The sequence below is a fragment of the Danio rerio genome, chromosome 24 (assembly GCF_049306965.1).
Source record: "Danio rerio strain Tuebingen ecotype United States chromosome 24, GRCz12tu, whole genome shotgun sequence".
Classification (NCBI taxonomy): Eukaryota; Metazoa; Chordata; class Actinopteri; order Cypriniformes; family Danionidae; genus Danio; species Danio rerio.
Genome location: NC_133199.1, coordinates 23,823,636 through 23,841,822, shown reverse-complemented (window position 1 = coordinate 23,841,822; position 18,187 = coordinate 23,823,636). Strand labels below are relative to the sequence as shown.

Here is an 18,187-nt window from a genome sequence, read left to right as displayed (position 1 = left end):
GCATATTAAAATCTTAATGTTAAAATAAATATTATTATTTTAAGTAAATAAAATGTGGTCTTTTATTACAATCATTGCATGTGATAAATGATAAAAACAGTAATGTTATGTGAGGTATTTGTTGACATGATTGAAGTGAACTAGTCTTCGTGTGTTCAGACTGTTATGCTCATGGCGGTGTGCGTGTGTTTGTGTGTGTGAATGTCATCTGTGTTTAGTTTATGAATGATCTTCAATGGCTTCTGACAGCTCAGGAAATCACTGGATTTGAGTTTCTGCATTGATCTGACAGTAATTTCCATCTAACACACCGCCACAGTCAATGGGGCAAACAGAGGTATTTGTTTTGTCTTTACTGAGTCCCCAGTGTATCAGTTTTTTTAGCCCTGTATCTCTGATTCGAGATCAGCTGTGTGTTAAGTGAAGTGCTGACTGAAATGAGTGCAGATCTGTTTACACCATAGCTGTTTACTTACATTTGGCTACTGTTGTAAACCCTTTAATTTAAGAACATAAATCAAAGTTTTATAAAAAGATTCATTAATTTAATTTAATTCATTTATAGATATATTATTATTAATAATAATGATAATACATTAAAAAAGATTGATAAATAATGCTTTTATAAATGCTTTTATTCAAATTATTAATAGAATTATGAAAATGTTATATTTCTTTTTGATATAGATTATGAATGAAAACAATCTATGTACAAAATATATAAATGTTGTTGAATTGATGTTTTGCGCACATTTTTAAATACCAGGTGAAATTTAATAAATGTTCTGTTAATGTTGCTGGAGGATCGTTCGTTCCATTCATATACACTTTTTATACATAAGTATACACAATACACTCTATACATTATAAACTCTTGTCAGCGTCTGGGATAGAACCTGGGTCTCTAGAGTGACAGGCGAATCACTTACCCACTGAGCTACTGGAAGTCGATGAACCCAGACACACTATACATATACACACAAAATTTTCCATACATGATACACTTCATACATATAGACACATGATACATTCTATACATATGCACACCATACATATACTCCATACATATGCACACATGATACATTCTATACACAGTACACACACACACACACACACACACACACACACACACACACACACACACACACACACACACACACACACACACACACACACTCCATACATATGCACACATGATACATTCTATATATATATATATATATATATATATATATACCATACATATGCACACAGTACACTCCATATATAAACGCACAATACACGCTCTATACCCTCTATACATATGTGCACATAATACAATCCATATACTTTATACATATACAAACATAATACATTCTATACATATACACACATTACACTTCATATAAATACACATAATAAAATCTATACATACATATACACGCGTTATCCATATATACACACAAACACTCCATACATATGCACACAGTACACTCTGTACATTTGCATACATGATGCACTTTTTTATACAAGCTCTATACATACGCACACATGATACACTTCATACATACACACATGATACATTCTTTACATATACACTCTTGTCAGCATCTGGGATAGAACCCAGGTCTCTGGTGTGAGAGGTGAATCACTTACCCACTGAGCTACTGGCAGTTGATGAATTTATACACTCCATATGTTTACACACATAATACACTCTATACACATACACACTATATATTTGCACACATGATACACTTTATACATATACATATTCCATACATGATACACTCCATAAATACATACACACACACAATACATTCTATACATATGCACACATAATATATTCTTTACATACACATGATACACTCCATACATATGCACATATGATACATTCAATACATACACACACATTATATATATATATATATATATATATATATATATATATATATATATATATATATATACACACACACACACACACACACACACACACACAATACACTCCATACATATGCTCACATGATACATTCTAAATATAAACACACACTCCATTCATATGCACACATGATACAGTACATTCTATACGTATATAAATACATTCTATACATATGCACACACATGATACACTCCAAACATGATACATACAGACAAATGATACAACATAAATCCACCCCTATATGCAGACATGACATACTCCATACATACAGTATACACACATGATGCACTCCATATTCTACACTCTTGTCAGAATCTAGGATAGAACCTGGGTCTCTAGTGTGAGAGACGAATCACTTACCCACTAAGCTACTGGAAGTTGATGAATCCTCTCACACTATACACATATACACACACAATGCATTCTATACATTTGCACACATGATACACCATACATGACAAACTCCATATATGCACACATGATACACTCCATACATATGCACACATAATACATACGATACACATATATTATACATATTCCATACATTATACACAATACATTCTATCCATATGCACATGTTACACCATACATATACACTTCTTACATATGCACACATGATATATTCTATACATACACACAACACACATGATACAGTCCATACATATGCACACATGATACATTCTATACATATACACACATGACACATTATATACATACACACTTGTCAGCTTCTGGGATAGAACCCAGGTCTCTGGTGTGAAAGGTGAATCCCTAACCCACTGAGCTACTGGAAGTTGATGAATCCAGACACACTACACATATACAGTCTATATGTTTACACACATAATACACTATACACATGATACACTTTATACATATACATACTCCATACATGATACACTCCATACATACACACACAATACATTCTATACATATGCACACATGATACATTCTATACATATACACACACACACACACATGCAGACATGATACACTCCATACATATGCACACATGATACATTCTATACATACACACACACGATACATTCTTTACATATGCACACATAATAACACTCCATATTCTACACTGTTGTCAGCGTCTAGGATAGTGTACACTAATACAGGACTGATTTTTGTAATCTCCATAGACAAGAAAAAAATAAAGTAGTGACTGCAGGTTAAAGGAAAGTAGTGGAGTAAAAGTACAGATACTACACTAAAAATTTACTAAAAACGTGCTGGATAAGTTGGTGGCTGGCGAGTGGCGACTCTAGATTAATAAAGGGACCACCCTGCTGAAAACTCCAGCTTAAACCAGCCTAGGCTGGTCGACCAACCTGGTTTTAGAGGGGTTTTGGTCATTTCCAGGCTGGTTTCCAGCCATTTCCAGCCTGGTCTTAGCTTGTCAGGCTGGAAAATGACCAGCCAAATCCAGCTAAAATCAGCTTGACTAGCCTGGTTTAAGCTGGATATAGCTGGTTTTGGCTGGACTACCAGCTTAATTAGGCTGGTCAAGGTGGTTTTAGCTAGTCATCTCCAAGCCTGACCAGCTAAGACCAGGCTGGAAATGGCTGGAAACCAGCCTGGAAGTGGCCAAAACCCCTCTAAAACCAGCCAACCAGCCTAGGCTAGTTTAAGCTGGATTTTTTAGCAGGGCAAGCTGAAAAGAAAATGAATAAATGAATAAAAATATGTATTTATTCATTTTCCTTCAGCTTAGCTCCTTTACTCATCAGTGGTAGTCACAGCGGAATTAACTGCTAACTTATCCAGCATGTGTTTTACGCTGCCCTTCCAACTGCAACCCAGCACCAGGAAACACCAATTCAAACTCATTTACACAGATACAATACGACCAATTTAGCTCATTCACTAAAGCACATGTCTTTGGATTGTAGGGGAAAACAAAGCACTTCGTGGAAACCCACGCAAACACAGGGAACATGCAAACTCCACACGGTAACGTCCACTGGCCCAGCCGGGGCTTGAACCAGTTCTAATCACAGAGCCACCATGCCACTCTATTTATCTACATATGTATATTTAATTATATATACTGCGCATATAATGTTATGCCTTACATATTATATATGTATTATAATACAATATTTAATATTATAAAAGTAGTTTTTTAGGACAATCAAGGCTTTACAACAACAACTGCAGGTTTATGATATAGTGGTGAGTTTCACAACTGCTTGTCAGTGGCCATTTTTCTCATGTTTTTCTACTATGTATTTACGTGACCACAGGCTAGTACATGTGCTTTATCTCAACCTGTTAAATAAGCATTTTAAGCGACTTGCAGTTTTTTCATGCAGTAAAATCAGCTGAGTGAAGCCCCAGGGTTTACGTCCCAGTCTCAGAGCTTCATGAAAGAGCTGCCACCGTTACATTTCTGAAACTCAGCTCGTGATTCAGTGCTGCTTTCTATTTAATTAGGTTTTTGAATTGCGCTTAATCGGCATAAGTTGATAGCATGGTCGCGTCACAGCAAGAAGGTGACTGGCTCGAGTCCTGGCTGAACCAAAAGGTCTTTCTATGTGGAGTTTGCATGTTCCTTCCATGTCCGTATGGGTTTCTTCTAGGTGCTCTAGTTTTCCTGACAGTCAAAAAACATGCAGTATAAGTGAAATGAATAAACTAAATTGACCATGCATAGTGTGTGAATGCGAGAGAGTGTTGTTGTTTCCCAGCACTGAGGCTTGTACTCTCAGTGCTGGGTTCTGGCAAGAAGGTCATCTGCTGTGAACTGCATTATGGATCCCTGCTCCCTGTTGCCATTTAATATTGAAAGTTTAACAAAGTTTTTTTTTTTTTTTTCACATTTAAGTAGTTTGAAACAATATATTGTATAATAATAAAAATACACTGTCAAAAAAGTAAAAAAAAAAAAAAAAAAAAAAAAAAGATAAGGGATCTGGCAGAAAATTACCAACAGATTATATAAAGTTGAAAGTAAAATTATTGGCCCTCCTGTAAATTTTTGTTTTCTTCAAATATTTCCTAAGTGATGTTGAACAGATGTCCAATTTATTTATTTTTTGTACAGTTTTTCCCATAATAGTTTTTCTACTGGAGAAAGACTTTTTCATTTTATTTTGGTTAAATTAATTTATTCTTTAAGAATAAATTCTTTTAAGATTAAAAAAAAAAAATTAAGGTCCATATTATTAGCCCCCTTAAGCAATATTTTTTTCCAGCGGTCTACAGAACAAACCATTGTTATACAATTATTTACCTAATTACCTTAACCAAGCCTTTAAATTGAACTTTAAGCTGGTTAAAAACTTCAAAACTAATTGTTTTTTTAATAGATCTAACTGAACTAAATGATTTTAAGGTCAATATTAATAGCCCCCTTAAGATGTTTTTTTCAACTTGCTTAATTCACCTAACTTGCTTTAACCAGTTAAGCATTTAAATGTTCTTCAAGCTGAATACTACAGTATCCAGCTTGAAGAACATAAACACTATGCACTAAAAATAGTGCACTATGCACTAAAAATAAGCACTAAAAATAAACACTATGCACTGTTATAATGACAAAGACAAAAAAAAATAAGTTATTAGAAATGATGTGTTAAAATGTTTAAAACTATGTTGAAAAAATGTTTCCCTATTAAGCAGTAATAATACAGGCAGTTTAATCTTTAACTGTACAAGTTTTGCAGTTTTATAATTTTTTTTCCCGTTTGAAATGTGCTGTGAAACAGTGAAGCAATCAATCAATAAACACCATCAGTTGGTGAAGGCTCATTTTTTAACAGAAAATGAACAGCTTTTTTTGGGCTAGGGCATTATCCTTTTTTCAACTGATGGTTTTATAGAAATAATAGAAATAAATCTGCAACACTACAGAAAAAAAGTATACTGACAGCTAAGGAATTGGTTTGTGTATTTAAATTTAAATGACACATTCAGATAATATATACTTTTGAACAACAGAAAATACCAATTAAAGTCATTTTAAAACAATTTTCAACATCAAAGGTTGCTGGAGCAGAGGTGAAAGTCCTTAATATGTAACTGAAAAATAAATGGAAAACAACCATGAATCACAAGCTTCTCAAAACTGTTCATAAACAGATATTTTTATTAATACATTACATCTACTTATTTTATTTAGTTATTAGTAAGTGCTTGACAAGAAGATGGAAAAGTGCTGACGTTTCCCCTAGGCATTTATTGGATTTATAATGTTTGCCTTGCTTTGACAGACTTTAAAGCCTAACAGGACATGTTTAACACCCAGGCCTCAGGACAGATTGGTTTTTATGGTTCATCAAGTTTACACAGAAGACCCTGTGCCTTGCTGTGGGTAAAGATTCGCAAAATAACCCCTGCTCATTACCTTGTGCAAATAGAGGATTAATTCCTTGCTACCTTTCTGAAGAATCCAGTTGTTTTGCATTTTGATTTCAATCATAGAGCGGATGGTTCCGGGCCTTGATTCTGATCGCTTTAACTGCTTTCGAAGCCGTTGTAAATTACTAAACAAACATACCTGTGACCTTATTACATCCGTATTACTGTACCTCTGTGTTTTTATGTTATCTTATCACTGCTTTGTGTATTAATTCCAGCATAAATAACTGTTTATTTTTTATTCCCTTTTAAGCACATTGACTTTTCTCATGCTGGAGTTATATTGATGTGTGCATGTGTGTGGATGTGTTTCTGAAGTGCAAATAGAATATTATTATACCAGAACAATCTATCGTCATTTACTGTTACTGTATGTTTTTCTACTGTTGTGACCTTAATTTTACTTACACTAACATTACCAGTTAAACTTCAGGAACACCAGCAGTAAATTAGCCCACTAAAACTATATGACAAGCCAAAATGTTTATGTTTTATCTGAATATGTGCTCCATTTAGACTTTCAGACAACATACTGTATCTTCACAAAACCAGCCAATCTTTGAATCAATTATTTTCCCTCTAACATGCTGTTTGGCTTGATTCCAGCCAGTTATTATTATAGATATATGAACATACATGTTTTATACATATGCAAACATATATGTCTTGGCATATATGTGTACATAAATGCTTTATTCCCATATGTACATGTTTCTGGCATATGTTTACATATATTATTTATACATATGAACATATATGTTTCTGGCATATATGTGTACATATATGTTTTATACATATATGGACGTATGTGTCATACATAAATGAGCAAATTAGTTTTGGCATGTTTCTGGCAAATACAGTATAAATTTTCTACATATGTAGACATATACACTGATGCTTTTGGTGCAGCACATGATGTTGCCAGTTTCGGAATATGTGGTTTCTTTATCTCTTGTAAGTATTCATCTCAAACATGAAAATCAACCACCACAAAGGGCCTTTTATTCAATTGCTTGTGTTGTGTCACAAGTTAGCAAAGTTAACTGAGGCCCCCTAGTGGGCCGCTGCAGATAACTAGTCCATTTAACCTTAACATGACGTTGACTGCTATTTTGCGAGGTCAAACCTTTCCTTCATAGGACTGATGTTTCGTAATCTGTTTTGAACAACTTTCATGTGACTGGATTTCTCATACCATCTGGATGACAGCAAGGTGCCCCAATTTATCAGACGTTTACATAAGGTCTGGTCGACAATAAGTAGCTTGCTAATAACCATATTTCTCTTCACATTTATAAATAGGTAGAACTTTAGAATGCGTTATTTGTTTAACTCCGTTTTATATGTTCTATTTTAGATTAAAAAAAAAAAAACAGTTACAAAAATGATTTTTAAGTCATGGATTTGTATATTTACAATGATGTGGTTATTTATTAGGCAAGGCAACATTCTTGCTTTTTTAACATTTAGGCAAACAATGTTTTAGCCATAAAATAGGCCTACAAGGTCACGAAAACTGGGCCACAGATCTGCTTTGTTTATCGTTGTAATTCTTCCAAACGACCAAAAGAGGTCAGGAGAAAGTCGTTGTCAAGATTCATCAGCTTGAGCATTAGAAAGCAGGGACAAAGAGCTGTTGTTCAGTCATGCAAGATTGCTCCATAAATCAAGACCACTGATGGTAACATGATAAGCAGACATATTTCTTTGTGGAATCATGATTGCTTTTTGCTAGTTTTGCTTGAATGTGTTGCTAAATAGATGAATACACTTTAAGTTTTTTAAAACCCCAAACAAGACTTGTGTTTTCTTTAGGAAACACCGGTTCTGTTTTAGGTTAATTACTATGACCGTGGTTTGCTAGTCTTAGCTGGTGTAAAATGCCAAGCTGGTGTTTGCTGTTCTAATATTCCAGCTTAACTTGGTGTTAAGTTAGTGAGTAAGCTGGTTTTTGTTTGAGTGTCTAAACTGTCATGAAAGAAACACTTTTAAAAACGAAATTGAGACACAGCTAACCTGAATTTGTTACCAAAATGCATACATGTTGGCTTGTGAGGTCTATTTTGATAATCTCCACTAAACACAGCAGTCATTCTTAGCTGGTTTAAAGGAATAGTTCACCTAAAAACAAAAATGTACCTACTATTTACTCACCTTGAAGTGTTTATAAACCTCTGTGTTTCTTTCTTCTTTTGAACACTAAAGAACATATTTTGAGATATAATTTTATAAGAAAGCTGAAAATCTGTGAACATTCGCTTTCCTAGTAGGAAAAACAAAATGCATATGCATTTCTAAAGCCTATTTAAAAAAATCTCCCACAAAATAAACTTGTGTTTTCTGTAGGAAATGCTGGTTTTGTCTTACTCTCTTTAAGCAGTTTAACCAGACTAAGAGGGTTTGTCAATCTTAGCAGGTTTATGATGGTCTCTCTGTCTTATCAAAACGATCTTATACGTTTTAAGCCATTCTTCCATCCTTAAGCTAGAGTTTAGCTTAGTTGTTTTTTTAGTCTGATTGGAATATGTTTTAGCACTGGAATGTGCAAATAGGTTTGCAAACTAGACACCACTAAATAACCTGCCCCTTTTTTTTTTTTTTAAGTTTTCAGTTTAATCTAGAATAAGATGATTAGCTTTTCTAAGCTGTTTTAGGCTGGCCTCTTATCTGACTAGCTTAAATATGCTTAAACCACATGTAAATCCATCAAATAGGCTAAATTGGATATTTTTCATCCATATTGTAGTCTTTGTGCCTATTTGAATGAGAGTAAATGGGAAGCAGATAATACTAAATGTTTTAAAACAAACTTCAAAAAGTGCTTGAGAAACACAGAATAAAAATACTGTGCTGACATCTATTTAGATTTAGCACAAGTGTAAGATGCTGTTTGAATAAAGTTGGCTTTACTCTGCAGGGTATCCAAGATCCTGGCACTGCCAGCTGGAAGAACCACAGGCTGATGCCAACACCCTCCCTCTCTCTTTACCTGGCAATGTGCCCTCTGCGTGCCCGTGCCGTGCACTGAGTTGCTGCGACAACCAAAGCAGTGAAGTGGAGCAGTCCCAGCTGCACAGTGAGTAATCCTGCTCTTACAGTCAGTCTTCATGCACACACATGCATTTACTGACCCAAACTTGCACTCTCAGTCAACTATTATCTCACTGTATATCACTCTTCCTTCACGCACACATGCTGAGTCTTTCTTTTACGGTCATGCTTATCAGAAAACAGTCGACACCGTGACAACAATGTGAATTGCGTTAATGAAGTCCTGCCATTGTCCTGTCCAGTTTACAGCATGTGAAGCACTGGGGTCAAGCACAGGGCAGCAACTCACAGCACCACTGATTTCAGCTCTGTCTCAATTCTTGTTGCCTTTTGCCTGATTCCCTGAATTCTTGGACTAAAAGTTATTTACAACACCAACAAGTCACATTCTTTAAATTCTTGTGTTACTCTACTTTTCCTTTGGAGCCCTCCCCACCCCCCTCTTTCTCTTTCTCTGTCATGTGGTCAGTGATGTTTTTGGTACAATAGTTGTAGTTCTAAAGTAAAATTGCTTCAGGCACATAACTAGGTGTTCCTTCAACTACAGGTACTTTATGTTCCAGAACATACAGCTTTTCTTCCTTTTTCATATTCTGAACCCACACTTGGAGGGCAAATCAAATGTGTTATGTAGTATTTTTCATTAGTAAATTGTACATATGCAGCGAGGCAGTGGCGCAGTAGGTAGTGCTGTCGACTCGCAGCAAGAAGGTCACTGGGTTGCTGGTTCGAACCTCGGCTCAGTTGACGTTTCTGTATGGAGTTTGCATGTTCTCCCTGCCTTCGTGTGGGTTTCCTCCGGGTGCTCCGGTTTCCCCCACAGTCCAAAAACATGCGGTACAGGTGAATTGGGTAGGCTAAATCGTCCGTAGTGTATGAGTGTGTGTGTGAATGTGTGTGTGGATGTTCCCAGAGATGGGTTGAGGCTGGAAGGGCATCTGCTGCGTAAAAACTTGCTGGATAAGTTGGCAGTTCATTCCGCTGTGGTGACCCCGGATTAATAAAGGGACTAAGCTGACAAGAAAATGAATGAATGAATTAATGAAATTGTACATATTTTAGTATGCTCTTTTTTGTTGTTGTCATAATACATAGTTATGGTATACAGCAAGTGCTGTATATACTGTAAGAATTTGCAGATGTCCAAAATATGCTTATAGCTTATAAATCTTTGTTTATTATTATTATTATTATTATTAATAATAATAATAATCAACAGTTTTCAACCTTTCCACTGTATAAATGTTTTAACTTACTTAATATATATATGTATGTATATATATATATATATATATATATATATATATATATATATATATATATATATATATATGTATGTATGTATGTATGTATGTATGTATGTATGTATACACACACACACACACACACACACACACACACACACACACACACACACACACACGTATATATATATATATATATATATTTCCCGCATTATATAAGATATTATGTTTAATATTTTTATTCCGCTGTGGCACCCTCTAAAATAGAGACTAAGCTCAAGGAAAATTAAAGAATAAATATCAGTGACCTATGGTGAGGTTTGTGGCTGGTAAGGGACTGACTCTTTCAGGATCATATTTACAAATATGCACACAATATATTTGCCAACTACCGATTTTGTTTCATATATCATAGCAGCATTATTTCTATACAAATGGCATTTTCTATACACATGGCAATGTTGAGCGATTTTGATCATAAAAATGATTGAAACCATTTGAATCATACAGAAATTACACACACACACACACACACACACACACACACACACACACACACGCACACACACACACACACATATATATATATGAATGAATGAATGTATAACTGAATGTATATATAATAAATTAATGTATATACACGATGAATATATATTATGTGAATGAATGAATATATACATACATTTTATATTTATTTATTATATTCATAAATAAAATGCATTTGAAGGGATCAGAGGTGAAGAAAAAGCCAAGTATCATGGCTCAGCAGTCCTTGTATGGCACCCTTAGAAGGTCAGCTGGCACATCTGCTATGATCATGGGCATCGTGACTGTGTGGAGAGCAGGGCTTGACTCAGATCTGACTCACTGCTCCTGTGGGTTCATTTCTCCACTGATCTCGCAGCTCTTGCCCTCAGCTGTGCCAGGAATGGACTCACACAAGCTCTGGCACAGAAAAAAACGAGCGACTGATGAAAATAAATAACGTACTACTGAGTTCCGGATCAGTGTGGGGACATTATGCTGTGTTGTTTGGCCCCTGTGATAGTCAGATATTTAGAGAAACTGCAGAGCTTGATGATGACAACTATGAATTTGTCAAACAGAACAATGAGTACGTGCTGTGCGTTTCTATTCTAGTGATGGTGATAATAATGCTGATGATTAAGATAATGACACAAGCTTTAGCTGTTGTTACTAGTGTGAGGTCAGCGTTGTAATAAAGTGGTATATTTCTTTTTAATATTCAGGTGGTGCAGTCACATGGGGGATGATGCTAGTCACTACAATAGACAATGACTTAACCATTGCATCATTAAATGAGGCGTTCATGTGATAAAAGTAATCCTTGGTGGAGACATAATGCTGATTCATTATCAGATGATGATAATGGTGATGATAATGATGATGAGAGATCACATGTGTAACACCAGCTACACTTTTGTTTAATAAATTATGCCTTTATGCACACAGACCTATGTGAATGTATGTATGTACTGTATGCTTGTGATAATCTGACTATAGAAAAAAGTATTTGTTTTCTGGAATATACATGTGTTATTATTAATTGTTAGAAGTATGGTACACAATATAAACACCTTTTAGCTAGTATGGGGTTAACAGCTTATAATGATGATGATGATGGTGATTAGAGATCACACGTGTAACACCAGCTGCCCTTTTGTTATTAAATCGTGCATTTATGCACACAGACCTATGTATTTATACAATAATCCAAGCATAAAAACATGTATTAATGTAGTTTGTCAGAAAAATGATATCACCTTTTAGTTGATATGTGTTTAACAACTGTTAAAGCTGTTGCTTTTGTATTTTTATATTGAATTTTTATAGAATCATTTTAGCCATATTAGGAATTATAAATTACAGTTTTTTTTCAGTGGCTTTGGTGCATTTCTCACAACACTATTTACATTTGCACAATAGTTCATGCATTTTTCAAAACAATTAATAATTTGTGCTCATCATAGTAACAGTTTCTCATTCCGTCCAACAAATTGCAAATGCTTTTGCACTCTCTGCTGTTTTATAACATCATAAATTGCTTATGTCATATCAGTCAAATTTAACTAAACTTGTAAATTCTTAATAGTCACTCCATATTAAACTAATAGTCCTCATTTCATTACTCGAGTCATTGCATACAAAAATGTTGAACTAGTCAAAATCAGTCAAGCTAATTTTATTTTTAAAAATGTAAATCTTTTTTTTTCCCCTAAAAATGTCTTCTAAATTAAACAATTTCAGGAATGATTAACAGACCTATGTATGTTTTAGGTATGTGGTAGGTTTCAATATGTACGTCAATATTGTTTACAGTTGTGCACAGCTCCACCCAAATTAAGTTTATGTTTGTTGTAAATAAGTGTGTATTTATTCTTTTGCACAATGTTGTGACTAAATTAGAATTGCAAAGAGCAAATGCAATAAAAATGTGAAACATACATATTTAGTGTCTTGTACTCATACCTCACTAAATGCATTAATGTCTAACTTTAATGTAGTTTTTAAATGGCTGTGCAGATAGTTCTGTCTTGAGCATTTTCAGGAAGTGTCACCAAAATCTGACTGTTTTGAATTGGAAAACATGTACAGAATAAACTGACATAATGAAAACATGACAAATCCATTTGAATTTCTTGTCTATAAACAATGGTGTCAGGAGTTTTCATCTTGTTGACACTGACGCTTTCATTGGCATCAATACTTGCTTTTGAGGAATGAGCTATCCATTTTGAGCAAGTGACACACTTTTGCAGGTTATCAACTAGATTTTGCAGTTTGTTCTAATTGTTTAGAGAAGTGCATTAACTGTTGTGTAAATGTAAATAGTGTTGTGAGATATGCACCAATGCAACTGAGAAAAACTGTAATACAGAATTACTTTTTTTAAAATTTAATAGTATCATTTGTTTATTGTACCAATATGTTATTATTTAGACTTGCTATATTTGTGTTTTTAGTTTATTATTTAGTTCTTTGGTTCGTAATCATAGGATGAGCAATTTAAGTGCTATATGTAACCTATCAAGAACCTATAATAGTTCCCCAGTTGTTCTTTGGGGTAGTTATACACTATGAAATGGGGTTAAGTAGCACTTAAATTGGTTCCCCTAAGATTACAAGCCAAAGAAACACTTTTAGTGATACATAGCACCTTAACCACCCCAAAGAACAACTGGAGAATAACTACAGCCATTCAAAACATTACAGGTTATTTATAGCTTCTTCATTTATGCATTCTATTTAACATTGTATTTTTAATGCATTACATAATTATTAGCCCCCCTGCTTATTTTGTTCCCGAATTTCTGTTTAACGGAGGGAAGATTTTTTCAACACATTTCTAAACATAAGAATTTTAATAACTCATCTCTAATAACTGATTTATTTGATCTTTGCCATGATGACAGTAAATAAAATTTGACTACATATTTTTCAAGACACTTTTATACAGCTTAAAGTGACATTTAAAGGCTTAACTAGGTTGATTAGGTTAACTAGGCAGGTTAGGGTAATTAGACAAGTTATTGTATAATGATGCCTTGTTCTGTAGACTATTGAAAAAAGCTTAAATGGGCTAACAATTTTGACCTTAAACTGGTTTTTAAAAAATTAAAAACTGCTTTTATTCTATTCGCAATAAAACAAATAAGACTTTCTTCAGAAGAAAAAATATGATCAGACATACTGTGAACATTTCCTTGATTTTTTAAACATCATTTGGAAAATATTTTAAAAAAGAAAGAAAAAATAATAATAAATCAAAGGAGGGCAAATAATTCTGACTTCAACTTTGCGTGTGTGTGCGTGTGTGTGTGCGTGTGTGTGTACGTGTGTGTGTGTGTGTGTGTGTGTTTGTTCAATTTAGCTTTAATTCAATGAACAAACATGTTTTATAATTTTATTTAAATGATAACTTACATGTAATTAGAAGTAGAGAAATATAAACATATACTAATTAGACATTCTTAAATTGCTTAATTTAAAATTTTTAAAGTTGTGTACCTTTCAAAATGATCAAATCATAATGACTTAACAGTCCAAAATTTCATACGCACAATTTTATATCTTGCACAACTCATTTTGTTTCTCATAAAACATACTGCTGTGACAGAGATTCTATAATAATGTTTGTGTAGGACAGACTGTATAATCTTAATGATTCAGTGCAGTGACAGTGGTGAAGCTAGACAGGTAGAACTGTGTGTCTCTCTGTGAGGACGCAGGTGTGCAGCTCCAGTAAACGTGCTGAAGTCCATCTGACTGTGCACACACACAAACAAGCACACACACGCACAAAGAGCGCCTGATGCTCCTCCTCCTGTCTCTGTGGCTCATAGAGAGAGTATGTGTGTACAAGCTTGTGTGTGTAAGTGCACGTTTGACACGTGTGCCGGCCGTGGTCTGGGCCGCGGCTCTAAGCTGATTTGCAGAGGCTCAATGGAGTGACCGTTTCCTAGACACACACACACTGGGATTGTTGTGGAAGACGAGAGCTGTGTGCACATGGTGCTGCATGACTGTCAGACGCTCAGCTTGAGCTCAACGTGTCTGTCTGAATGAGTTTCAGAGCTGCATTCTTATGAGGAGTTCAAGCATTTCATCATACCTGTAAAGCTGCTCATGCACTCTTTACTTTGAGAGCATGCTTTTACAGCTGCAGGAATTGTTGTAGGAGTATAATTAGATGGAAGATAATATAGAAGCTCTACTAGGCTGTTTTTTGGGCTATTAAAGTATGATGACAGCATCATTTTGTAATGTTCTCAAGTGAATTAGCCCATGAGGAAAAAATGTACACAATTCTTTAAAGATTTAGATGTCTTTAAAGATCTCTGTCTTTAAAGGGGTGCAGAACTGATGTCAAAACCCAAAGAATAAAGTATATTTATTTGTGTATTAAAAAAAAGACAGATAAAATTTGTGTATTTACCTAAATTATTTACTTAAAATACAAGTATTGAATTGAATTGAATTGAATTGAATTGAATTGAATTGAATTGAATTGAATTGAAAATGTATTGTCTGTCTGACTCAGTAATTTTCTGGTAGCTGGGGTGGCAGAAAATAACCGGATAAAAAACAAAAAAACTGTCAGAATGAAAATTATCTGTAGAAAATGTCTACTCCATAATTAAGTTTTTACTGTCATTTTACAGATTATAACTGTAATGATACAGGTAATTACTGTCATTTTACTAATTATAACTGCAGTTTTACAGATTATTACTGTCATTTTACAAATTATTACTGTAAATATATAATTTATTATTATAATTATACAGATTAATTATTGTGATTTTAAAGATTGTTACTGTAATTAGACACATTAATGTGATTATACAGATTATTTCATGTAATTATGCACAAAATCTCTAGATATTTAATAAAATTTTCCCCTTTTAACATACCTTTAAAACAAAAAAATATATATTTTGAAAAAATGATTAAAAAAAGTTTAAATACAAATAATTGCTGTTATCATAAAACGCTGTAAATATAACTATAAACTATAATATAGTTTAACAAATATTTTTACAATATATTATTTTTACGATATATTAATCTTTAAAACAATTTGCTTGACAAAATACAAAACTGTTATATATCTATGTCTTTAATTTATTTTTATTTATTTTTATTTATTTATTTATTGTTGTTATTATTATAATAGTATTTTTTTTTTTTTTTACAAATAACACATTTGGCCTTCATTTAACAACAAAAACAAAGTTAGTGTTATATGAGGACGCCTGGAAAACAAAGTAGAGGATCAAATAGCAGTTTATTAGGAGAATTGTCTTGCAATCAAAGGTTGAAACAGGAACAAACTGATTTATACAGATAATCCCAAGCGTAAAGGCAGCAAATGTAACCTATATGTTTAGTTTCAAATGCATATTGTATGAATTTATAATGTATATGTATATAGTTCTTTATAATAGTTTCAGTATTGATAAATTATATTCTAAAATAAAATGTGTCTTGTATTCTTTATTCTTTATTGTTGTGTTCTTTTAATTGTATACATTAACCATTATTTAGAATATAGTTTGTTTTTCCGATTTTATTTTTTATTATGTTAAATATATTTAGTATATTTATCTAAGTTGTGCTCAAACTATTGAACAACATCCATTCTTGTCTTTTACGATCCATTTCAAATGGTGAATACTGTATATATGTATCTACATCTAGATGTATCTCTATCTATCTGGGGTGACATGGTGGCTCAGTGGTTAGCACTGTTGCCTTACAGCAAAAAGGTCACTGGTTCGAGTCCTGGCTGAGCCAGTTGGTATTTCAGTGTGAAGTTTGCATGTTGCATGAAGCACTGAACAATGACATGTCCTTTAAATTAATTGGGTAAGCTAAGTTGTCCATAGTATGAGTGTGTGTGAATGAGTGTGTATGGGTGCTTTCCAGTACTGGGTTGTGGCTGGAAGGGCATCCGCTGTGTAAAACATAGGCTGGAATAGTTGGTTCATTCCACTGTGCCGACCCCTAAAATAACGACTAAGCTGAAGGGAAAATGAATGAATGAATGAATGTTCTCTACATGACATTCTATGCAATCCTTTTTAATCAGCTTTTTCACCCCATTATTTATTTATTTTTTTTGCACACAGTTCTGCTTTGGTGTGTGTTTATATGTAAAACTGCAACGTAGAGAATCAAATGGAAAGAGATTTTCAATAATCATTTTCATTTATGAGAGATTGTTTTGCCTATACACATACAAGCCAGTTATTTTTTCAATCAGAGACTCCTACCCCAGTCCTGGACTGTATGTATCTCAGAATCCTCAGAAACTGAGGAACATTCTGTTTCTGTGACCTCATCACTTCTGTTATCAGTTGAAAAAAAAATGCAGTGTCTAAGTACATTTAAAGGTACATCATCATTCCAGTATGCTTTGCATATTTCATTTAAGCAATTGTCTCAGAAATGCCCAAGCCTGTCCAGGACAAAAGGTGTGTGTTGTGTTTGTGAGTGTGTCTGTGTGTGGCGCTTGTCCTCTGCTGGGAACAGGAATATCAGGTTTCCTCTGTGTGCACAATGTGTACTCAGTGTTTCCTCTGTGTTCTCCTGCTGTCAGCACAAAGCAGTGCTACGTCAAAGCCTCACGCCTCGCTGCTCCTTCCGTCCCCGAGCCGCACACAGTGTGCACATTTTATTGGACAGGTTTTTATTTGACTGCAGGGCATCTGTTGATTCTCTCTGGTAATACATTAACACCTCAGGAATACGCTGGCGAACTGTTAAACTGTCAAGGTTTGAGACTCAGAGAGGCAGCAGGGAAGGAATTTGAATTACTGTAGGGAGAAAATACTCAAAAATGATATCTACATATTGGTTTAGTCCTCACATCTTCCTGTTTTTTCTCCTCAAGTGTTTTGAGCTAAATTATTTACTTAAAGTACTTGTTGAGATTTTATCTTTAATAATTTAACTATGCATTTGCATGTTTTGTAATGGCGGTTAATGGTCACATGACAACAGGTAAAGGCACTGTCTATCAAACGTTTAGAATCAGTATGATAAAAAATATACACATTTATTTTCCTATTTTATGTGA

The 18,187-nt window shown here is 34.0% G+C and overlaps 1 protein-coding gene and 1 long non-coding RNA gene across 5 annotated transcripts in view; one reads left to right on the top strand and one right to left on the bottom strand.

Annotated features, from left to right (window-relative positions):
• LOC556668 (LIM domain-containing protein) overlaps positions 1-18,187 on the bottom strand; it is a 143,283-nt gene that overhangs the window by 36,221 nt on the left and 88,875 nt on the right. The window lies entirely within an intron of this gene.
• Positions 7,913-18,187, top strand: part of LOC141380670 (uncharacterized) — a 202,773-nt gene continuing 192,498 nt past the window's right edge. For both annotated transcript variants that reach the window (XR_012399284.1, XR_012399285.1), the window contains exons 1-2: positions 7,913-7,970; positions 9,207-9,365. This is a non-coding gene — a long non-coding RNA (uncharacterized lncRNA). The remainder of the gene's footprint in view (positions 7,971-9,206; positions 9,366-18,187) is intronic.